This window comes from Mustelus asterias, chromosome 6 (assembly GCF_964213995.1).
Source record: "Mustelus asterias chromosome 6, sMusAst1.hap1.1, whole genome shotgun sequence".
NCBI classification, from domain to species: Eukaryota; Metazoa; Chordata; class Chondrichthyes; order Carcharhiniformes; family Triakidae; genus Mustelus; species Mustelus asterias.
In genome coordinates, this window is record NC_135806.1 from 92,216,744 (window position 1) to 92,241,985 (window position 25,242).

Consider the following 25,242-nt stretch of genomic DNA (forward strand, 5'->3'; position numbering starts at 1 on the left):
TAATGTTTCTGTGAATAGCCTTTGAACGTTTTCCTACATTGAAAGAGCTATATCAAAAGAAATTGTTGTTGTCAGTAGCATTGCATAAACATATTGATATAATAGTTCTCTCAAATCGCAAGCTCACTCCATAACTACAACTTGACTTGAGCATTGGGAAAGCAAGATAGTTTTCAAGATATGTACACATCCAAATAGAAATATTTGAATTGCTAATACCACTGTAGAGTGTGTAAGCCTCTTGCCACAGTAGAAATCTTGCAGTTTAAAAAAAAATTCTGACTCAATCAAGTTACAATTGAATATTGGTGTGTGGACGACTTAATGAACAAATTTGTATCATTAATCAGTGATTTTAGTTTACCTATAACTCTGTGATTGTGCTTTCAAACATAAACTGCAATTAGGAGACTCATTTAAAATCCTTAAGAGATGGATGTTTTTTCTAGTGTGGATGCTGCTTTATTAAAATATAGATATTTTGCTGAAAAAAAGAGGCAATGCTGTTGAAGCTTTTCATCTGGCACTCATCAGGACAAAGACAAGAATGCCAAATTTCAAAGAAAACAGTTTATACTGCATAATTGAAGGGATGGTAATTGTTGGCAAGTTAGCTCTGGTCAAGACATGTCATGACAAATACAGGGAGCTGTTGTCCCCAATGCTCTTTATTCAAAAAAAGTTCAATGTCTGGACATATTCCTTTTGCCTTTAAATTAATTCACAAGATGTCGGTGTCATGGCAAGGCCTGCATTTGTTGCCCATCCCTAATTGCCCTTGAAACAAGTGTCTTGATGAGCCATATCAGGGGTAATTAAAAAATCAATCACATTGCTGAGAGTCTGGCCTCAAATGTTGGCTAGACCAGGTATGGATGGTAAATTTCCTTCCCTAAAAGATGTTTGTGAACGGTGTGGGTTTTTACAACAGTCAATTATAGTTTCACGGTCACTATTAATGAGACAAACTTCATATTCCAGATTTATTAATTGAATTGAAATCCCAACAGCTGCCATGGTGGGATTTGAACTCCTATATGCAGAGAATATGTCCCTACATTTGAATATATATAGATTGTAGTGAGCATAAGTAAACTACGTTGTGAGTGTGACTGAAATCAGCTGTTAGTGTAATTCTCGTGATTGTTCAGTAAGCGCTGCCCAGTCGCAGACTCAGGACATTAGACATTATGTTCTGAGTTTTGCAAGTGTGGGTTGGTTGAATGTGGTCAGTATGCTGTCTATTGTGAACAGTTGATGGGATATGCTGTTAGATGTGGATCTGCCAATTGTTTGGATGACGGACTATGTATCTGGCATCGTACCGGCACTGAAATCCATATCGCATTCATTTGTGTGGTAGGCAGAGTGTCATTTTGGCTTGACGGCAGTATCCTGTTAGTGGAAAACACCACTGCGTCATTGCAGTGTGACATGGATGACTTCACCTGTTTCGAGGAACTTTACCCTTCCAGGGTAATTTGAGATAGACTGGGCATCCTTCAGACCTATTCATGAGCATGTGCAATACACAACGAGCAGTGATCCGACTGGGAGAGCCATTATCTTGCAAGCAAGCTATGATGTATCTTATTTCAGCATAAAGCTTGCATGGTGAGCAAATGGCTCGTGCCCTGTTTAAGAGGTTGTGGTTAAGGTCAAGTTTGTAGTGTGTGGAGCTGTAGGAGTTCCAACACCTATAATGACCAGTGAAGGTAGGTCTGAGGTAGACAATAGTGGAGAACTCATTTGTGCATTTCCCAACTAGCACATCGATAAAAAAGAGCTCGTTTAACTGTTCAAAGATGAATTTAAGAGCGGGGTGAACAATCCCAAATATGCTATGAATTACACTAACAACCAATTTAAGATTATTAATCGGTTTTGCAGTGTGGAATCATAGAATCCTACAGTACAGAAGGAGGTCATTCAGCCCATCAAGTCTGCACTAACCACAATCCCACCCAGGCCCTATCCCCATAACCACATGCACTTTTACCATAGCTAGTCCCCTAACACTAAGGGACAGTTTAGCACGGCCAATCCACCAACCCGCACATCTTTGGAGTGTGGGAGGAAACTGGAGCACCTGGAGGAAACCCACGCGGACACACTGGAGAATGTGCAGACTCCGCACAGTCACACAAGCCGGGAATCGAACCTGGGTCCCTGGCGCTGTGAGGCAGCAATGTGTCACTGTGCCACCATGCCGCTCATTGTAGCTCATTTTTATTAGAAACAACGCATATTCATATGCAGGGATCTGTCCTCTACAGGCAAAAGGGATATGTTCAGACATTAAATAAACAAGAGCATGGGGGAACAATAGCTCCCTGGTGCATTTGCCATGATAATATCGCGATCAGTTGCAGCACCCCTTTTCTCCTGCAGTATAAATTGCTGTTTTCTTTGAAATCTAGCATTCTTGCATCTGTCCCGATGAGTGCAAAACGAAAATCTCCATGAGCTGTCTCTTTTCAACAATACACGAGTTCAATATCACCAAGTCAAGATTTGCTACACTTTATAGTTGAACAGTGTTTCAGTGGAAAAGCGCTTATTATGATTCTTAACCTACAATAGTCAATGATTATCCAAAATACTTAACAAAACTCTTTTTGGGGTTTTACATTGTCTGTTGCAAGCTTTAAATTTATTTGTACTACTGTGCCTGTAATGCGTAAGTAGTCAGCTGGTATTGATGGCAGTGTTTTTATATATTGTCTGCCTTTTGTGCTCTTGGGCTATGATCCACTATTTTAAATGTGTAGAATCATTCCTCTTAATGTGAGTTAACTAAAATCATGGCATTGACAATGTAGGAATATAGTATTGCTTTTACACAGCATAACCTTAATTTTAAGATGTTGACCAAGCCATGTATAACATAGTTTTACATAATTTGGTGTCAAATTTAATCCGATTATGTTCCTGTGGAACACTTTGGGACATTTCATCAAATTAAAGGCACTCTGTAAATGCTATTGTTAATCGTAAATAGTGTTAAACTGCCTCTAACTCTCTGAACACTTCCAAACCTTTTGGTTCAACACATGTATTTAAACAAAGGTGACTGCAATCTCAATAATATCATTGCAGTCCTCTTTGATATGTTCTTATTGGATTTGAATTTTGTAAATGTTGGTTACAGATCGGGGTAGGAGAGAATTCATATAAAATGTCTTGTGTATGGCATGCGCTTCAATTTTTAGTTTGTTCTCAAGATGTGGACCTATCCATCCCTGTCACTGGCCTTATTCCAGTCTGAGAGTTCTTTCAGCTATCTTTCTTGTGCCAATAAGAAACACTTGAGCACTCTTGCACAGGAATTCTCATTTTGTGGTGCGAATCACTTAATTTTGTTAACTTCTGAGAAGGTTTTCTTATTTTTTTTTAAGCAATATCTCCCGATCCCAGTAACTTGTCTACTATTGCTTTCTGCTCTCTCTGCTGCCTCTCTGAACCTACTGTGCCGCTTTGGCTCTGCTACCCTACTCTATCTTAAACACTTTAGAATTTTTCCTCCAGCCCACTGTCCTCTTTCCACAGCAACAGTTATATCAGTTATGAGACTGAAAACCCCGGATGGCCTTGCTGGGAAGAACTCTGTCAGCAGACAAATGTCTTCATAGAATCCCCACCGTGCAGAAGGAGGCCATTCGGCCCATCGGGTTTGCACCAACCACAATCACACCCAGACCCTATCCCCATAACCCTACTTATTTACCCTACTAACCCCCTGACACTGAGGGGCAATTTAGCAGAGCCAATCAAGCTAACCACACCTTTGGACTGTGGGAGGAAACTGGAGCACCCGGTAGAAACCCACGCAGACACGAGGAGAATGTGCAAACTCCACACACAGTCACCCAAGCCAGGAATTGAACCCGGGTTCCTGGCGCTGAGAGGCAGCAGTGCTAGCCACTGTGCCACCGTGCCGCCCCGTCTTAAGGACAGTGACACAGAATTGTGCCCAGAGAAACACACATTGATGTACAAAGCCAGAAATGGAGGGCAGAAGAGTTCCTGGAAAATCTAGATGAACCGAAGGAGAAACAGGAGCATATTATCAGCCAGTTCAGATAACTTTTGTCATGGAACAATCCCCTGTATACCAATCTAATCACTTTGAAGCCGATTATTTTCCCTTGTGGTTGTTGTGTTTTGCCCCTTTTCCCTGCTGTTTTCCTTTCTCAAGAACAATTCTCATGAAGGGATAAAGCTGAAATATGAAACATTTCAAATAATTTAAGCTTCCTTTACAGATGTTGCCTGCCATGTTGAGTGGTACCAGTATTTTCTGTTTTTGTTCCACTGGGACACCTGTTTTTTTTTCTAAATCATTTTAATTTAAATGGGTATGTGAAAGGTTACTCACCACACTTTTCAAATTGCGCGATTTCTCAGTGAGGTTCACTTCAGACCTCTAAGGAGCTGCCTGTAGGACGCTCCCGGTTTTGCTGAACAGCGATTGACCATATGGTGATATTTTCTTTAATAGACTGGTGGAGCCGACAACTTGAGCCTTTGAGGTAACCTGTTAAGCCACAGTTTTGTGGTTTACATAAAACAGGAGCAATGTTTTACAATTGCTGACAATTTGAGGGTAACTATGTAGAATAGTAAATTGATTTTCGAAATTGAGAGTTCTGAAAAAAAGTGCTGGAAATATGCAACATCTGTGGAAAGTTTAAATGTGAATGCTTAGAGGAGCTGAGTATCTGCATACATCTGCTTTTCTGATCACTTATCAGCAGGGCTTGTAATTAAGACTGCGGGATTAATGGCTGATTCTTTGAAAAAAAAGTTACTCTAATTTTATATAGTGCGCACCACTGCAGTGGACAGAGTTTATGCTCTCGGAATTAACTGTGTCCAGATTTACCAATCTTGTGGGTACTATTCTTAAAGATTGTGGAGCAGTTCGATTCACTAATAATGCATTCCATAGACCCATCGGTATCCTTCTTGGGTCACACACACACACTGCAGATTCCAGCCATCACTCCTAATTATTTTTAGCTATGTTTATATGTGCTTCAACACCAGGAGAGCACTCCCTGCGTGTGTGTGGGGGCAGTGTCAGTTGCAGTAAGTTGGAGATGCTTTTAAATGCAGCTGGTGTCTTATAACTCACTTTATAATTTGTAACCAGACAGGCATCCTAAATTAAGTTTTAGGATGCAAACTGGGATTTGATATTGGGGAGTAAATTGAAACAACCATGTTAGGATTGACTGTTCCCCAAAATGTTCTGTTCAATTGCCAGTCATTATTATTAAAATTCTCATCAGAAATACATTGAGGAATTGCTTTTTTTTAAACAGGATTTTTTTATGGGTGCTATCCAAACGTTTTTAGGAAGCATCGAAACATATGGAATTCCTCCATCTCGCATTATTTATTAACACTTACTATTTTCTACAAATGAATGTATTTTCTTTGGCAGCTGAGCTGTGACAAGGGCCTTTATTCACCGCAATTAACCACAAAAATAAAGAAAACTCATCGCCCGTTGTGGGGGCTTGAGATGGAGACCCTGGGAGGAAGAGCCTCATTAATTATCAAATGATGCAGAAATTGGCTCACTGATGCTCTTGTTAGTGACTGACAAGGCGGCAGGTACAGTTGCACGCGCGTGCACTGGTGTTGCTGCTTTTTATGCCAGGTTTGTGTCACCAGCAATATAATGTTTTGTGTGCAGTGGTTCAACCAGTTACTCCCTCTAGTGTTTGGACGTACAAGTAATTGATTTGTCTGATTTCCAACAAGTGTATATGGGACAGAAGTTGCATTTCAACTTGCAACATGCGGTCAAGCCTTTTCAGTAAGTATAAGTGAAGATTTGGTGCACTGGCTTGCCTCAGGTTCACCTACATGGAAAATTTGCAAAGAACCTGATGTACACCGGCTTGGTTAGACTGTAGCATTGTTGATCAGTTGTGGAGCTGAAGGCAACCTTGAGCAGAGTTGCCGTTGTGTATTGGAGATGTGATACATGGGACAGAGTTTGGTTAAAAACAAACTGAGCTTCGTTAATGGTGTGTGATCTCTTCCATGGCCACTCTTTATTCCGACTTTTCCTTGGTTAATTTCTTCTTCCTGGTTAGCTAACAAGCAGACGTCTGTAATCCTCATCGCCAGTTTTTGTTATGTATTGAAGATGTGATACATGGGGCAGACTTTGGTTAAAAATGAAAGGAGCTTCATTAATGGTGTGTGATCTCTTCCAGGGCTGCTGCTTCTCTGTTTCATGCGCTAGGTCTATTATATCACTTTAATACAGCAGAGCTCCAGTGAGCCAATAAGAATAAATAAAAATACACACCAGGTCCCACCTCCAGTCCAATCTTGCGGGAAAGGGAAGTTGCCCTGGCAAAAACTGTTCTTGAGACCATGTCCATGATGAAAGTGGTGTGGAAGATGATAACAGAAGCTACAATTGCCAACTTCTTCCACCACATTGGGTGCAAACGGCTTACATCTACACAAGATGTTGAGAGTGGGGAGGAGCAGGGTGAGGCCAACCAGCCCGATGGCTAGACACTTTTCAATTGCCTGTGGGAGGTCAGCACACACATTGCAGCGGAGGCAACCTTGGAAACTTAAGTGGAGGTGGGCGATGCCGTATGTTGCATGACAGAGCTGACATGACACAATCGAAGATCCAGTATGAAGAGCTCGACGAACAGCCACTCGTTCACCTGTTTCCCTAGCTGATGCTGCAACAGCTGTAGAGATTGTCTGGGATTTTGCACTGGAGCTGCTGTTGCTGTCCTACTGTGGTTTCTGTTAGCATTTGAATCTGTTGTTTTTGACATTGACTGCGTTTGTAGGCATATTGAGTTACATAGAGATGCATTCATGTGGAAATGGGGCCTCCTTCGCTCTCAAAGCTCCATTTAACACAAATTTGTGGGCAGATGTCCTTGGATTCGACTAGTTGGGCTTTTACTGTTTGAAAGGTGGTAATGTTTTTGTCTACTCTTCTTCCCCACATATCCACCAACAGCTTACATGAGTTGCATCATTTTGGAAATCAACATGGTGTATACAAACTTAGATATATTTTTGCCAGTGTATTTCTGAGTGCCCAGATTTCATCAATTTCAGAAGCTTTCACTGTGTATCCTCTCATGCTAAAGAGATGGGCACCAAAGCTGCAATACTGTCAACTAACACCAGCTGGGAGCCTGCATGTTGAAATGCATGCCAGTAAGCAAAAAATGTGTTTTTTACAAATTTATTCCTCTTTGGGATGTGGACGCCACTGGCAAGGCTGACACTTCCACTGCCAATCCATATTTGTGTTTGAAAAGATGGTGGTAAGACTTTTTTCTTGAACTACTGCAATGTGCATAGTGGACTGCACTCTCCTTTCCTTCTCTATGAATGGTATGTTTTGTCTGTATAGCATGCAAGAAACAATACTTTTCAGTATATATTAATACATGTGACAATATCAAATCAAAAATGATCCCATAATGCTAATGGAAAATTGCAGGAATTTGAGCAAGCGAAGTTGGAGAAATGGTGATAACATGCCTAGATCAGGATGGTGTGTGACTTGGAGGTAATGCTGTTTATCATACACAACTACTGTCTTCCTTCTCAGTAGTGGAGGCTGCAAGGCTGGTTGCTGGCAGTGGAAGCTCGTTGAATTGCATTCCATGGATGGCATGTGCTCTGATAATATTTGGTGGTGTGCTGTAGTGCTGCTGGAACATGTTGAGGAGCTGCTCCTGCATCACCTCTAATCAGCAATGGCCCCACAACTGCCCCCAAATAGCCCCGGCTGCCTCTGCTGTGGATCCACAATTCACAACAGGCTACAGCCTCTTTGAAGTCGTTTGTGCAAGCTTCTGCCTGGTATTGGCCAGCACTCTACCTTCTATCGTTCCTTCAGCCCTGCATGCATGCATGCACAGAAGAAATGGTCACAAAGGGCTCAGATTCTGACCAGGCAGTTCAAAACTAAGGTCCTTCAGAAGGGCTTGATAGCAAGACAATGACCATGAAATGAAAAGCATAACCTCCTTCTGTCGAGAAAGTAAAGGACATTCAGGTATTGTCATACTGGGTGGTGATGGAGGGGGAGTCACAGCTGCCTCGGAGTCAAAATTGACCACACAATATACATCTGAAACTGAGCTTGATACAGTGGCAGGTCTGTATCCCTGTGTGGATGTATCAACAGAGGGCAAATGTGGAAAAGAGCAAAAGTGGCATCCTTGCTTAGACTATAAGGATGAAAAACTTGGGTGTAAAGTGTGTGCAAATATTTGTAGCTTATTGCCTTTTACTTAAATGCAATTGAGACTTTATAATGAATGGCGTTTGTACCAAATAGCATCCAGTGGATCTGGCCAGAATGCATGTTTAAAATCTCTGAAAAAAGATTGTAGAATGCAAACTGTCCAAAGATAGCATCACTGCGCAACAAGTTGTTGAAAAAGCAGAAGACACTCTTGGAAAAATCTGTCACAACCTGAACTCATCTCCTATAAAGGTGTTTTGTGCAGTTTCCACTCTACATATTACCTGGCTCAAAACAACAGACCTTTCTCTGACCACGTTGGCTTGCTGGAACGTCAAAGTGCAAATGATGTTGACATTGGAACTGAGTTGCATTCCCGCCAGTGCGGCAGAAATTATTGACCACATCTTCAACCAGATGAAGAAGAAAATTTGATAGCATATCAAAGTATGGAGGGTAAAGTTTTAATTCCTATTAATGAATTTACAAGCCAAAGTAACATTTCCATCCCTTTATGGACGAATTATACTCTCTGAATAACAGATCACCTCTGAGACAACTGGTAGAATGTGCTGCAGAATTAGAACAACAAATTTCCAAACTAGGCCACAATTTAAACACCAGATGGGGCAGCAAGTTCACTTTGAATGGTGTCGGCTGTGTGATGCAACTAAGAAGCATTATGCACTTGTTTTGAACTGGCAATGAAAGACGAAACAAGGTCTTCGCCTGACGGGAAAACCGACGAAGATCTGTTAGAGAATTTCCTTGAAGCAGTTTCTTTAAACTGAACTCTAATGTTTGACACATTACATGAAGTCAGCATGCTCTGAGTGTTTGCAAAAATGCACTACAGTGGATATGTATGCAGACAAATTGATCCTTCGCAGCATACACTTTTTGTGTGGACTGAAGGACCAACCTGACATAAAAACACTCGTCAAGATTGCAGTCAAATGGGTAGTTTAGAACTGTCTTGTGAGGGAGCAATGGCAAGATTATCAACATCAACTATCAGCAGTTTCTTACCAGTCTTGTTAATTTAGAAAATCGAATGTTCACAACCAGTTTATTGTAAGGCTCTCATTCTGCCTCTGCAGCCCAATCCAGTTATGCACTTCTGATCGATCCATTGCGTGTTCTTGATAGAGACTATTGGCCAACTGAAATGCCACCAGGTTATGGAGAATTGGCAATAACTTCTCTTTACAAGTGGTAATCAATGCAATGTGGAGAAAGCTAGACAACTCATTCCCTAGGATTTACCAAGCAGCAGTGCAGAATGTGAGCGATGATTCGATCAAATGAACTTGTATCACCAACGCTCTCAGGAATTCTCATAAGCTCAGGTATTAGCATTCAACAAGCATCCCCTCCTGACACATTGGGCTCCAACACCAAAAGTCACAACCTGGCTGCAAAGTCAGAGGACTCCAGGACAAGACCAGCCATCTCTCTCTAGCACAATTGTGGAACTAAACCCATTGTGGAAATTGTGAAGTGTTGGTTGCAGAAATTCAACAAGTGTCATGGTATCAGTTTTTTTGAAAGTTTGTGGTGATAAAGCCATAAGTTATAGGAGCAGAATTCAGCCCATCGAAGCCTCTCCGGACCATGACATCATTGGAAAATCTATTGATGAATTTGCTATACTAATTTCAGACAAAAACCCTTTGTTAATGCTGACATAACTAGTCGTTCTGGTGATGAGCAGTGACTGAGGGCAGTGCACCAGTGGTTGTTAAGGAGGTTCTGGATAGGTTGACTGCCCTTGGTTGTGCCAATATGGCTGCAGACACGAATTGTAATTGGAAAGAACAAATGCCCCAAGAACATTCAGCCCTTTCTTCTTTCACCACCAAGCCAGTAGGAGAGCCTAGATAAGCAGGGACATGTTTTCTGATTAGTTTCACAACCACTTTGTACCAGAAGCACATGTGCCTTGAGGGGTAGCTGGACATGGAGAAAACTGTGAAATCGTGCTCCTGGTCAATAGTTAAACACATCCCCCTGACAAACTCTTGGTGAAGAACAATGTTTTTGCTGTTCACTCTTACACCCCTCCTCCACGTAACGTTATCAATTCAGCTGATGGACCAAGGCAATTTTCGGGTCATGAAATGAAATGTAAATAAAAATGGTGATGTTGAGCATGACACAGTGAATCCAGTTGATAGATGTACTCGAGCAACGTGCATTTATAAGTGAGCAAGAAATAATGTCAATCTGTAAAATAAGAGACAAGCTTATGAAACAGAAACTAAACTTGTTGAGACATATGAAGCTCGAAAAGCTATTCAGGAATGCTTCCCAGCAGAGTACATGAATACTCTTCTATCTTCTCCTCCTACAAGCAGAATCAAAGATGGTGCCATGGCTAGCAATTTATTACAAATACCTTGCATTTATTATTCAGTGATGCATCCTGCATTTCTAGCCAATTTATTAACTTTAGACTATAGTTTAGGTTAGTGTAATGTAAGTAGGCCTAATCCTATATGCCTTGTCCAAAAATCGAAAATTATCTGAAATTCCATCGGCCCCCAAGGATTTTGGATAACAGATAGTTGACCTGTAAAATGTTGCATAATGAAATTCTAGCTGCTCTAAAGACCAATAATTCAAAATACCGCACTGTTCAAAATAAAACGCCTACCAGCATTAATATTTTTCCCTTAAAAAGCATAGTTTACTGATTTTTGGGGACTCCCATTTCTTTCCCATGTATTAATCATTTAACAGTAGATTTAGAAATGACATGGCAACACATTTTCTTAGCTCCTGCACCATAACATTTCCCTTTACATCAATGGTGGTAGGGAATAAATAAAGTACAGTGACCAAGGGTGCCAATTAATCGGCTGCTTTGCCCAGGATGGTGTTGACCTTCCTGAGTGTTGTTGCATTCAATGATGTTACCATTAGTGAATCTGCCATTGTTAACATCCTGAGGGATCACGATTGACCAGAAACTTAACTGGACCAGCCTTGTAAAAGCCATGGCTACTGGGACAGATCAAGGGTTGGGTTTTCTTCAGTAAGTGGCTCACCTCCCCCACTCTCCAAAGCTTCGCTGCCACTTGCTGGTGAGAAATAATGTGGAATGCTATACATGAAAGGCGTGCTGGTTAGGTGGATTGACCAAGCTAAATTCTCCCTCAGTGTACCCAAACAGGTGCCAGAGTGTGAATTTTCACAGTAACTTCATTGCGGTATTAATGTAAGTCTACTTGTGACACTAATAAGTAAACTTAAACTTGCCTGGGGAGATGGATAAGGTTCTGTCTTATTGGACATGGTCATTGTCTAGCTGCTATGTGATGTGAATATTACTTGGCACATGGCAGCCCAACCCTGGATGTTGTCCAGGTTTTGGGGCGTGTGAACATAGGCAGTGTACTTGGACAGCGTTCCACAATGTTGGGGGGATGTCGGTGTTGTAGCTTTTTTGGAATTGGGATGAAAAGGTGGTGCAGGTTGCTTTGGAGTGTATGTCATTGTAGAATGTTGTCAGGGCTGTAGCCTTTGATATGCTTAGTGCACTCAGCCATTTTCTATTATCACGTAGAGTGAATCAAGTTAGCCAATCTTTGATTGTGGAGTCCACAGCAGGAGACAGAGAAGCCTCATCAGTTTGGCAATACTTGCTGAAGATGGTTATAAATAGTTCAGCCTTGTATTTTGCATATTTGCTGGGCTCTGTTAGTAAGGATGAGGATGTTCATGGACCACCACCTGTCATTAGTTCCTTAATTATCCAACTCCATTTGTGATAGAGGTTGCAGGATTAGGGAACGTTATTCTGATCAGTTGGTTATTAGTTCTGTCTAGTTACTTGGCTCTGCCTATAGCAGCTTGCTTTTGTTGTTTACCATCCATGTGTTAGCTACAAGGGGTTGGCTCTTTAGGTACACCTGGCGTTTGACTGGCATTCTTTTTTACTTTGGCTGATGCCTTTGATCCCATCATGTGAATGTGAATTTGTGAGGCTGTTGATTACTTGCTATGTTGAACAATGGCCAAAAATTTGATACCTGTTCCCAAATGATAGTGAGGACAAAGCATAGTGAGGCTGGGCGTACCTTGGTCTTGTCCAGATTCAAGACCCCAGCCGACTGGTCCATCTGGATTTATTCTTCTTTGTTTAATATAACTCAGTGGCTTGGTAGGGCACAGAGGGCAATTAAGAGTAAACTGTAAGACAGGAGTTGCAAGTAGACCATTTTAGCTTATAAGGCAAGTGTCCTTCCAAGACACAGGGCGGCATGATGGCACAGTGGTTAGCATTGCTGCCTCACAGCACTAGGGATCCGGGTTCGATTCCCTGGCTGGATCACTGTCTGTGCGGAGTCTGCACGTACTCCCTGTGTGTGCTCGGGTTTCCTCTGGGTGCTCCGGTTTCCTCCCACAGTCCGAGACGTGCTGAATAGATCTGGTTAGGCATGGTGTGACCATGCTAAATTCTTCCTCAGTGTACCCGAACAGGCACCGGATTGTGGTGACTAGGGGATTTTCACAGTAATTTCATTGCAGTGTTAATGTAAGCCTGCTTGTGACACTAATAAACTAAACTAACATCTATTCCTGGTGGTATAATGGTAATGTAGATAAGGTAGATTTCTGATCGATAAGGGAATTAAGGGTTATAGGGAGCGGGCGGGTAAGTGGAACTAAACCACTATCAGATCAGCCATGATCTTATTGAATGGCGGGGCAGGCTCGAGGGGCTAGATGGCCTACTCCTGCTCCTATTTCTTATGTTCTTATGTTCTAATGTCCTTGGAGTAATAGTCTAGAGGCCCAGACTGTAATGCTCTGGAGACATGGGTTCAAATCCCACCACGGCAGCTGGTGGAAATTAAATTTAGTTAATGAATCTTTCAAACCTGTGATGTCTGTGGGATACTGGGCAGTTGATGCATGGAAACACCACCACTTGCTAGTTCCCCTCCAGATCACACACAATCCTGACTTGGAACTATATCACCATTTCTTCGTTGTAGATGGATCAACATCCTGAAAGTCCCTTCCTAAACAGCCCGGTAGGTTTTCTTGCACCACATGGACTACCAGTGATTGAAGAAGGTGGCTCAACACCACCTACTCAAAGACAAATAGGGATGGGCGACAAGTGTTGGCCTAGCCAGTGACACCCACATCCTGTCAAAAAAATTTTTTAAAAAGCTGCTGATGCTGCTATTAGCCAGTCAAGGAGATTGAGATAAGAAAAGGTAATCAGAATTCAAAGCAGCAAGTGGCAATATGTTTAGCTTTCATTAATCTAGCAGGTTGAGGGGTTGCACAGATAAGTGCACGATGGAGAAAGGAATGGAAAGATTTGCTGATAATGGTTAAATGAAGTAGTTTTACTAAATGGCCAGTTTTTGTGCAGTAAATTCTGTTAATTGAGTTTGAAAATATGGCTGATCATTTTAGTCTTTTTGAGTAGGGTATAGCCGCACTATATTTTCCATACAGACATTGAAATTGACACTGTCGCATTTAGATTTGGATCTAATAATGTGGACAGGAAATGTGCGGTGTTCATAAAAGGTAGAACAGGAAAAGTTGCTGAATGTGATCACTGTTAGAGCTACTGACTCATTCTTTACTATTCCAAGGCCATTTCATAGAATCATAGAAACCCTACAGTGCAGAAAGAGGCCATCTGGCCCATCGAGTCTGCACCGACCACAATCCCACCCAGGCCCTACCCCCATATCCCGACATAATTACCCACTAATCCCTCTAACCTACGCATCCCAGGACACTAAGGGCAATTTTAGCATGGCCAATCAACCTAACCCGCACATCTTTGGACTGTGGGAGGAAACCGGAGCACCCGGAGGAAACCCTCGCAGACACAAGGAGAATGTGCAAACTCCACACAGACAGTGACCCAAGCCGGGAATCGAGCCCAGGTCCCTGGAGCTGTGAAGCAGCAGTGCTAACCACTGTGCCGCCGTGCTGCCCATTTAGTGCTTATGTTTTATGTTCTTTTGTCTATTGCATAATGCTCTATTAAATTTCATCTACCATCTGCCCAAATGCAGATATGTTCCAAATCTTTGCTTCAGCTGCTTTTTGATTTTGCAATTATCATTATTTAGTGATCTTTCCATCTGGCAGTATCACGATGGGCCTGATTTTTACCAACAATTTGCGCCCGTTTTCGGGCGCGAAATCGCGGTAAATTAGGGCGTCGGGCCTTTAATGCGATCTGCACCCAAATCCGAGCAAATCGCGACTTTACCGACACCCGATTCGGGCGTGGATCCGGTCCACGCCCGAATCGGGCGGCCCGACGATTTAAATGCATTAGCATGCATTTAAATCGATTTTAATGAACCACGCACCCAACTCTACCACTAAATCCCACTTTACCTTCTTCTGGTCCGTTCTGGATCCGCGCTGTAAGCCTGCAAAATAAAAATCCGAAGCGGATTTCTATTCTGCAGACCACACCCCCAACCTGCCTCGATCGCTGGTCTCTCTCCGTCATCCTTCTCGACCATCTTCAGCCCTTTGAGAGCCTGCAGCACCTTCCTGGCCACAGACTTGGAGCCACGGCTAAAGTGACCGGGCTTCACACCGTTCTGCTGGCGTCCGCCGGAGGAGGGGGGCGGGCGCAGATGGATCTCTGGTTGGGGGGGTCTGCCGAGGGGGGGGGAGGGGGGGGCCTGCCTCCGGGGGGGGGGGGGGGGGGGTCGTATTACTAAACTGGCCAAAAGGTAGGTGTCCTGGGTCATGTGACCTTGCTTCTCCACAAAAACTTCAGAAGGGATGTTTATCTAATGTCTGGAATAGGGGGCATAACTCAAAAGACTGAACGCACAGATATCACAGCGCGAAAAGCCAGCATTCTTTTAGATGAAATATACAGTCACCATAGACTTTTCTTCAACTGCAGTAATGACTGGAGTGGCCAACATAGGACCAGTTGGAAGAGAGCTGACAGCCTCCAGTGTAAAGTGCAGCAAGACATTTCAGAGTCCGGTGAATGGTGAGATTTTTATCTCAGCATCAAAGGCGAAAAAGATAATTTATTGACCAAATTCAGTTGTTCCAGATGAGACTCGACGATTTCCAGGCAGCTGGACAGAGATATTGGTTCAGGATGGATCAGTGGGAGCACTGACTGACAGACTAGTCCATGGAAATCTTTCGGCACCCACTCATTATCTGTGTTTAACAACACAGATTTGTGGCATCATGGAAATATTAAAAGTTACTTCTGATTAGCAAGAATGATGCAAATTGCAAATGTAGTTACATGCATGCTTCTGAGTGGCTTGCACAGGAACAGGTTATATTTTTATACTAACAAATAATTGTCATTCTGAGTGAGAAATTTACTGGCAGGTATGATTTTAAGTCAAGGCATCATTTCTACCCCTCAGATCTGTGATCTGACAAGGGCGCGCTTTTTCAGATTTTTTTCGAACTGCGCATGCGCAGTTCCGAGCTCCGATCGTTCCGGCAGCGCTAAACCCCGCTCACTGCACGGATCGGACTGGAGCCGACAAAAAGTGTATGGGCGCGCTGCAAAGAGGATTCCAGGCTCTGATCTGTATTACGCCCAGATTCAGCACTTGGAATCAAAATGGTAAAATCGGGCCCGATGTGTTCAGTGAAGCTGTTATTGGTCAATCGATCAATAAGGTCAGTCAGATGCCTTGTTGTACCTGCAAGGGCTTTTGACCCTGTATCATTAATTGTTGTTCTAACTTTAAGTGGGGCTTGAGTGTGCGTAGTTTTGAAATCTTGTCTTCACCAATTTACTCGTGCTGAGGAGGGTTCTCAAAAAGGATGGAAAATTTCTGGAATATTGGACTCTAATTTTCATTTTATTTACTCGAAAACAAGTTCAGTTCTAAGTCCCTCTAACTTAAAGGAAGGCAGGTCCGTGCTGTTAGAAGAATATGATTGAAATTGGTGTAAGCTGGTTCTTTGACCTGAGTGATGAACAGAGAACTAGAAAATATCATTAACCAACCGTAACAAACATGTCGCAAAATTTAAACTTTGATGCATTTTTAAAATATGGAATAGACTCTCAGCTAATGCAGTCAATTATTATCTATAAAATAGCTGGGTGCATATTTTTTGGAAAGTAAATTATGGACTGTAAGGATAGAAAATAAAATTATATGAAGTACAAATGTGGTGTTGACGTCTAATAGTTCATGAATTGCTGGGTTCACGGAAATATGGAAGAAAGGTAAGAGTCAAATATGTAACTTAACCTTGTAACTTAAGAACCCACTATCCAGGAATGATTTCAGTTGCTGTTGTATGATCTCTCTTCAAAACATCAGTAAACTGTTGAAGACAGGATGTGACTGGATCCTTAAGTGGGATACACCTGACTAAGGATGTGTTTAAACTTTAACTTGCTTGTGGGAGAGAAACCACTTTACCCTGATCCAACAGTGGCACTTCCGATGTGCCCATGATGCTCTCTGCTCCTCTACTTTGTTATTGTGTCCCGTCCCGTCCCCCCCCCCCCCCGCCAACCAAAAAAAGTCAAAACTTTTCATCATGGCACTTATCCTGATGAGTGCAAGTCGAAAAGCTTTGACATGTTTCTTTTTTCAGCAATATTCAGGTTCTGTGCTCCAAATGACAGTGAATTATTTATTATTGATGTCTCATAGTTTTGAGGCAGTTAAGAGTCAGCCATATAACTTGACACTGGAATTGCAGGTGAGCCAATCTCAGGAGAAGTGTCAGATCCCTTCCCTGAAGGATGTGAGTGAATCAGTTGAGTTTCTTTAGAGAATGTGGAAGATTTTGTGATTTGTTGTTTTTCTGAGGCTGGCCCCACAAAGTACAAAATTGTATTCAATTTTACAATCTCAGTAGGTTCATGTGTTCATTTTCAGTTGTCCCTCTCCCTCTTTCTATTTAACAGTGTCTGTTTTTGGTCGTCTTCGAACTATTATGCTTTGATATATTTTTCTTTATAATTGGCTGATTTAGAGGCAGGAAGGAACTCAACTTGGATGGGTGGGTATGTTAAGAGACCACTGTTTGATGCTTGATGGGATAGTGTAGTAGTCATGTTGGTTTGGGGAGGAAAAAAAGAAAAGGCAACAGTCAGATTTTATACCATTTGGATTTTGAAATTCTGAAAAGTCAGATTGTCTGCTGCACTCGCTTAAGGTGCCTTCCTCATTACAGTCTTGGCTATTAAAGTTACTTGCTGCAATTGGAATGGACTTTCAGTCATTATGGCACAATAAGAGGCCCTTGAATCTGTGTCAAGACCTTGCAATCTGAAATGTTCAGTGAGTATTTCTATATGCCTGTGCCTGTTCCTCCCAAAGGTGAGATATATCCTAGTTTCCAATTAAATAAATACGTGTATAGAGGCCGATAAGAGCTAATCCTGCACTTCCAGTCAGGAACTGTGTCTTCAGGAAAGTCCCTTGGCATTATGTAGCCCACCATTATATCAATGTGTTCTAAGAATATGGCCTCCCACAGGAATTTCAGAATTTGCCTCTTATGTTCAGGTGAATGTTATAAAGTTTGATAACTTCAGTGACACTCATGTACCACTGTTTCACAATACACTGTGCAGTGCAGCATTTCATCGGAAGTTTGTGTGGGGGTATGAGTGTTCTCTCTCTTGGAAGATTTGTATAATTGCTACACTCCCGTTTGCTATTTTAAAAATGATTACATTGTATGCTGGCAGGCAAAAACCTTTAGACACTTTATCTGATAAAACAGTAAATTGTTGTTTTTGTTACATACAAAGTTAATGAAATGATAATTTAAACAAGAGTGTGCATTCAATGCAGCAACACTGAATAAATCATTTTGTTGAAAATGTCCTTGAAATTTCAGTTTTAAAGTTGAACGACACGTTTTTATTTCACTCCAGAGGATTTGAATCCTGTCAGTGTGACAAAATATTTAATTCTAAAATGTCCTGGCATGCGTTCATTTGCTGCCAAGAAAATTGTGCTCGTGTATTCATCATTTTTTGAATAGGACATAAATTGAAGCTCTATTTGCTTGTTCAAGTGAAGGGAAAAATGGATCTTAGATTATGGATACTTGTTGTTTTCTGGACAATTTTTGACATTTAACCAACACCATTGAACTAGATTAACTGGCTACTCATCTCATGTATCACCTTAGTGAGTGAAAGTTGACCACTGTGTTACTTGAAAATAGTAACTGCACTTCAAAAGGAAGTTATTGGCTATGTGGCACTTTGGGACATAATGAGGTCATGAAAGAAGAATGGAAGTAAGAACCTGATTGAATACAGAAAATTCAGAAGGGAAGTGAAAAAATGAAATGGAACGCAAAAACAGAGCATGAGAAGAGAATGGCAGTTAACATAAAAGGAAATCCAAGAGAAATCTATACTCCTAAATAGTGAAACTAAAGTAAAGGCATTGGTGCGACCATTCAGGAATCCAAATGACAGATTTAGCTACAGCATGGTTGAGGTACTAAACGAGAACTTCGGACTGTCTTTACCAAGGAAAAAAGATTCTGCCAAGCTCATTAGGTGGTACGGTGGCACAGTGTTTAGCACTGCTGCGTCATAGCGTCAAGGACCTGGGGTCAATGCCCCGGCTTGGGTCACTGTGCAGAGTCTGCATGTTCTCCCCGTGTCTGCGTGGGTTTCCTCTGGATGCTCCGGCTACGTCCCACAGTCCGAAAGACGTGCTGGTTAGGTACATTGACCATGCTTAATTCTCCCTCGGTGTACCCGAACAGACGCTGGTGCGTGACGACTAGGTGGTAAAGGTCATAGGTTTGGAAGGTGTTTTTTTAAGAAAAGATACAGTGCACTGGGTATTTTGTTTACCTGTAATCTGATTGGACTACCATGCTAATTTTTCCTAATTCTTCCTTTTTATTCTGACTGAATAACTGTGCTCTTTTTCTCCATGTTCAGTTTAGAATTTGTGACCATTATCTTACTGCATTGTTGCAATCAATGTATATTTCCCTTTTTTCTCCACAAACTATTGTTCAATTATGTGAATGTGCACTTCCTCTGAATTGGTTTCAACCACTTCACTATATTTAACTTACATGTTTGCAGCCAATTGAAATTAGTCTTTCATTTCTCTGCCTCTTTGGAAACCTTTTCTTGAAGATGAAAGAATACTTTGCCCTTTGAGGCATTTAATGTCAGCTTGTTCAGTAGTAAAACTTCTCTAAGTCAGAAGATTGCAGGCTCGCACCCCACTGTAGACGTGTCACAACATCAAGCACATCCAGGTACCAAGAAAGCACACCATAGTCTGAGTTTAAATTTTTTGGATTAGTGTCACACTAATATTAGTGCTTATATTAACACTGCAATGAAGCTAACTTGAAAATCCCCTAGTCGCCACACTCTGGCGCCTGTCCGGGTACACTAAGGAAGAATTTAGCATGGCCAATGCACCTAACCAGCACGTCTTTCAGATGAAGCACCCGGAGGAAATCCACGCAGACACTGGGAGAACGTGCAGACTCCACACAGTCCCCAGTCCCTGGCGCTGTGAGGCCGCGGTGCTAACCACTCTGCCACCATGAGAAGATGCAGTACTCTGCATGAGACATTCAATTTCTATCCTTCAACCTTGTTTTGTTGCATGTAGATCACCTTGTGGCATTCTCCTAGTATTCATAACATTTATCTCTCAATCAACACCACAGAATCAGGCTAGCTGGTCATTTATCTCTTTGTTGTTGTGAGACTTTGTTGCTGTGTTTGGTTACATAATGATGATGAATATATTTTGAAGAATTTATTGGATTATGAATCACAATCACAAAATATGCTTGTGCTAAATGGTTCCTGTTGAGTGACTGAAGACAGAAATTATAATTGTCAGTTTTGAATGAGCCAATTGTAACAGCTTATCTTGCTAAATTGCTTATGTTGCAATAATATCAAGCTGATGTGGTGTAATAGTAAGCCTTTCCTGTTTGAGCATATGATTTAGGATGCATTTTTTTGCACAATAAGAAGAGTGGAGACAGATAGACCTAAAACAACTTCAGTATTTTAAAATAATGATTAATTACAGTGCACTACATGTATCCAGAAAATGTGAACTTGTCCACTTTGGCAGTGTATTATTTAAATGGAGAGAGTTTACAGAACACTGCAGTACAGAGGGATCTGGGTGTCCTGGTACATGAATCACAAACCATTAATGTGCAAGTGCAGCAAGTAATTAGGAAGGCAATTGGAATGTAGGTATTTATTTCAAAGGGAATGGAATGCAAAAGAAGGGAAGTTTTGCTACAATTGCACAGAACTTTGAAACGACATCTGGAGTACACCCCTTCCTTGTAATTGCATTCGAAACAAAGAGAAACAGGATCAAAAGGCACGGTGGGGTTGGAGAAAAGAGTATGACATTAGGATTTAAAATTTTCTTTGATAAGAGCTAAGAAATTAACATACATAATTAAATGAGTTAAAAAGTGTGCTTTTCATGTACTTTCGGCATCGCCTATTTTATGAGACACACGAATGGTGAATTCTGTTACAAATGAGATACAACATTCTTAGCATTTTAAACTCCTATTGCACGTCATCTAATGGGTAGCGCATGCACTATAATGCATTTTATATTTGGGAAGAAGCTAAACATGACTATTTATGATGAAACACAACAAATTTAATAGTCAATTTCCTGTGACGTTGCGTACAGAAAGTCTGAATGTGGCCATTTTCTTTTTTCAGATATCTTCCTTTGCTGTTATGGTGCCTCTTCTTCAATATCTTTCTTCTCCTAAGTTGCTCGTTGCTCCTCTTTGCCCACCTCCATTTCCCCCTTTTCCTTTCAAATGGAACATGAGTGATTATGGTGGGGAAAGGAGTTGACGAGCACAAGGGTATAGGCTGTGCAAAGAATGTGACCTTCAACTCCCATTTCCTCCCTTCCCCAATCATTTGTGAATTCCTACCTGCACTACTTCATCTATCAGCCGTCTATGACCATTCTTACACTCCCTTCACTCCCATTGCTACCTCAACCTCTGCTTCCATTCGCTTTCCCCAGGGTGAAAGCTCACCTTGTTCCCTCCAATTCCTCCTCTCCATGGCAGGCTGAGAATTTGAGTTCAGTAAATCTGTTAATTTGTATTGCTACCCAATAACAATTACCTTGAAAGCAGCCAAACTATTGAGAGGTTGCCCGGTTCTCCACCATGTGGTCTGGCCTACATGTGATTCAAGTCCCACATTATGTGGTTGACTTTTAATACCCTCAGGACACGAGGAATGGATAATAAATGTTGTTTTGCTGCAGTTAACCCCATTCCAAGGTCAATTAAAATGCATTTTTGATGAAACAAATTACCCAAGTCCCAAAATATAATGTGATCACCTGTATCTGCATTGAATGATACACTAAGGCAGTGGTTCGCAACCAGTGTACCATGGAAACCCTCCCAAATGTGCCATGAAAAAAGATTCAAAATTCATATAATTAAACTAAAACTAACTTTCGTCCTCCGCTTTGTGGTTGGCACCTCCATGATTTGCCGAATTTTGGGCCTCTCCCACTTGTGCTGGCTGGGAAAGAGCCACACATGCTCATGACCAATGGTACTTGGAGCTGAAGACAAAGGCCCCAAGCGCCTTCGCAAGAAGTGAAACTTAAAGGGCGCAAAAACCCTGGGAGAAGCGAGAGAGACGGGGAGAGGTTAAATTAAAAACAGGCAAGAGGGCAGGCAGAAGTTAAAAATGAAGTTCCCAGTAAGGGAAGAAGACCGAGAAAACAGGAGGTGTGTCTCAGTTTTTTTTTGTGTAGAGGTATGCCATGATTTAAAAGGTTGGGAACCACTGCACTAAGAAACCAGAACGTGTTGAGGGAAACGTTGATCCAAGGTTTTTTTCCCTACCTATTCAAAGAGTGCCTGTGTGTTTGTAAATGATTAGAGGCAGAAGAGGATTCGCTAAACAAAATTATGAAACATCCCCACCATCTTAACATAGTTAAAAGTAGGTAATGTATTAAAGCTATGCTAATCATGAAAAAATGATTCATTCATTCATTCTATTTGTTTTCTGCTGCGGTATTTATTTCCATTTCTCACTTCACCAAGCTACCGTCTTTACATTTTTAGAGATTTCCTTCATCTTGCCCTTTTTCAATTGTCATTTTTTACAGTCCATTTAGAGTGGTAGTTTTTAAATATGCATTTTAACAATCCTTGCTACTTGTATACTCTGCATGTTGAGTACAATTGGCTTTAAAAATGTAGTGCTAAAATGAAAGGTATTGGCAGCAATCTAACTTGAATGGTGACTAGCTCACGTCATTGACTTGCTCACCCCAGAACTTGTTCTCATGTTCTAGGAATCCATACAACTCGTCCTCCTTCTGCATTTCACTAGTCATGCATTTGCATGCTTAATCTGTTCGTGTCCGATTTGTTCTGCATATAGCATTGATTTTGATTTGTTATTGTCACATGTATTGGTATACAGTAGAAAGCATTGTTTCTTGCGCTATACAGGCAAAGCATACCATTCATAGAGTATATAGGGGAGAAGAAAAGGGGAGGGTACAGAATGCAGTGTTACAGTCATAACTAGGGTGTAGAGAAAGATCAACTTAGTATAAGGTAGGTCCATTCAAAAGTCTGATGGGCAGCAGGGAAGAAGCTGTTCTTGAGTCAGTTGGTACGTGATTTCAGACTTTTGTATCTTTATACCAATGGAAGAAGGTGGAAGAAAGTATGTTCTGGGTGCAAGGGGTCCTTGATTATGCTGGCTGCTTTTCTGAGGCAGCGGGAAGTGTAGACAAAGTCAGTGGATGGGAGGTTGGTTTGCAAGATGGACTGGGCTACGTTCACAATCCTTTGTAGTTTCTTGCGGTCCTGATCAGAGCAGGAGCCATACCAAGCGATGATCCATCTGGAAAGGACTCTTTTCTATGGTACATCCATGAAAATTGGTGAGAGTCATAGTGGACATGCCGAATTTCCTCCTGAGAGAGTAGAGGTGGTGATGGGCTTTCTTAACTATGGCCTTGACGTGGAGGGACATTGGAAATAATTGGAATATTTTTTTACTTTCAAAAATTTGCAGTTCAGTCGAGAACCTCATGTTCAAGAAAGTTCCCTTTACAAGGCATGCATTTTCCAGCACGAACCTGCACTTGTATAGTACCATGAACAGCCAAGCCACTTTACAAAGGAATCCTGAAGGAATAACTGTAGAACTGTCAAGAGGAGGTTGGGACAGCGACTGCAAACAATGGATTTTGAGGGATAACGGAGAACTAGAGAAGCAAAGTAATTTAAGGGAAAAGTTCCATAAAATAGGTCTGAAGTGATAAAGGATTGTGGGATGGACAGGAGACTGTAGTGGTAAGAAAAAAACGAGGGGATGAGGATGGTTTATATAGCTGGAAAATGTTGGGGATGGGGGGTGGGTGGGACTACGAAACCATTGAAAATGATGGCAGATTTTAAATTACAGATAGAATGACAGTCTAGCTCTTTTTGGGGATGGAATTGCGTGTGGGTTTAAGTGCAGGACAAAATATGGACCACTGAGTTTTGGACAAGTAGGAGTTTGTGGGGGATGAACAATGGAAGACTAGCAAAACAAGCATTGGCATAATCAAGTCTGGATTTGACATTGATTATTATGTGATTCATGATTTTTGTCTCTAGTTTCCTCCATCCAGAAGTTTACAGTCTCCTCTGCTCTATGTGTCATACAGTTTCAATAAGGAAGCGAGACACCAGTTAGGCCTTCAGGCATTGCTGCCATTTCTGAATTGTGACTCTTTATCTGCCATGGGTATGTTTTTTTCCCCCCCAAATATATCATGCTTTTCCATGTGCCTCATCTGTATCCTCCTTATAGGTAACTAGAATAATATTTCTATAATACAAATACAGCCCCACAGAATTTCCTGTAACGATCCCTCTTGCCTTCTCTCCAAGAAGGCAATCATTTATTCCTTTCTCTTATTTAAACATTTCTTTGTGGGCTGATCGCTTTGTTGGATGTATCTTCAGAAATAATCTCTCCCCTTATGAAGGCATATGTTCTAAAGCAGTTCATGTTATGTTTTATGTAGAAAATATAAATATTCAGACAAGGATAGTCAGTTGGTTAAGTTTTTTGAGTTACGACTGATATTCCAGTCACAAACCATGCTGCTTAAGTGTTTGCCCTCCTTTGGTTTAATTTGCATAATGATCCCGTAAGCTAAAAGTTTCCTGATAACAAGGAGATTATGGACATGTTTTCTAAGATTGAGGCCATCCGTTTCACTGTCTCTGAAACCTTTTCCATTAAGCCTGTGTACCCCCAAGGCCTCCCTCTTCCCTACCCCAGAGCTTGCATCTTTTTCTAGTTTCTCTCCCAATTCCCCGTATGCCCTCTCAGAGCTCATTTTGTCCATGATTCCCACTTCTTGTTCTCTCAACTCTATTCCCACTAAACATCTGCTTCACTTCATGGTCTCCATGCTAGCTGATGATGTACTGTCTCCTCACACAATATACCTCTCTCTTTTAAATCTGCAGTCTTCATCCCCATCTTCAAAAGTAAATCCTATCCATCCTTGCAAACTGCCACCCAATCTCCAACCCTTTTCTTTCAAGTCATTTAACATGCTCTCACTTCCTAAGCGTGTGCCCAATCTTGCTGCAACTTTATGTTTGAACCTCCTCAAACAGGTTTCCACCTTGCCACAGCATTGAAGTAGCCCTGATTCAAAGTCACAAATGGCACTGTGTCTAACTGATGGACTATCTCTCCTCCTGTACTGGTCTGCAGCCTTTGACACAAGTCACCATGCCATCTTCCTCCATTGTCCAGCTGAGTGCAGCTGTCTTGCCTGGTTCCGCACTTTAGCTATTCAGTTGTAGCCAGAGAATCTTGGCAATGGTTTCTCTTCCTAGCCCTGCATTTTCCTTGACCCACTCTGACTTCTTGTGAATATGCTGCCCCCACCATCATGTGTGTATCTGTTGACTTCCAACTC

At 41.6% G+C, this 25,242-nt stretch overlaps 1 protein-coding gene across 3 annotated transcripts in view; it reads left to right on the forward strand.

Annotated features, from left to right (window-relative positions):
- chd1 (chromodomain helicase DNA binding protein 1) overlaps positions 1–25,242 on the forward strand; it is a 171,391-nt gene that overhangs the window by 29,007 nt on the left and 117,142 nt on the right. The window lies entirely within an intron of this gene.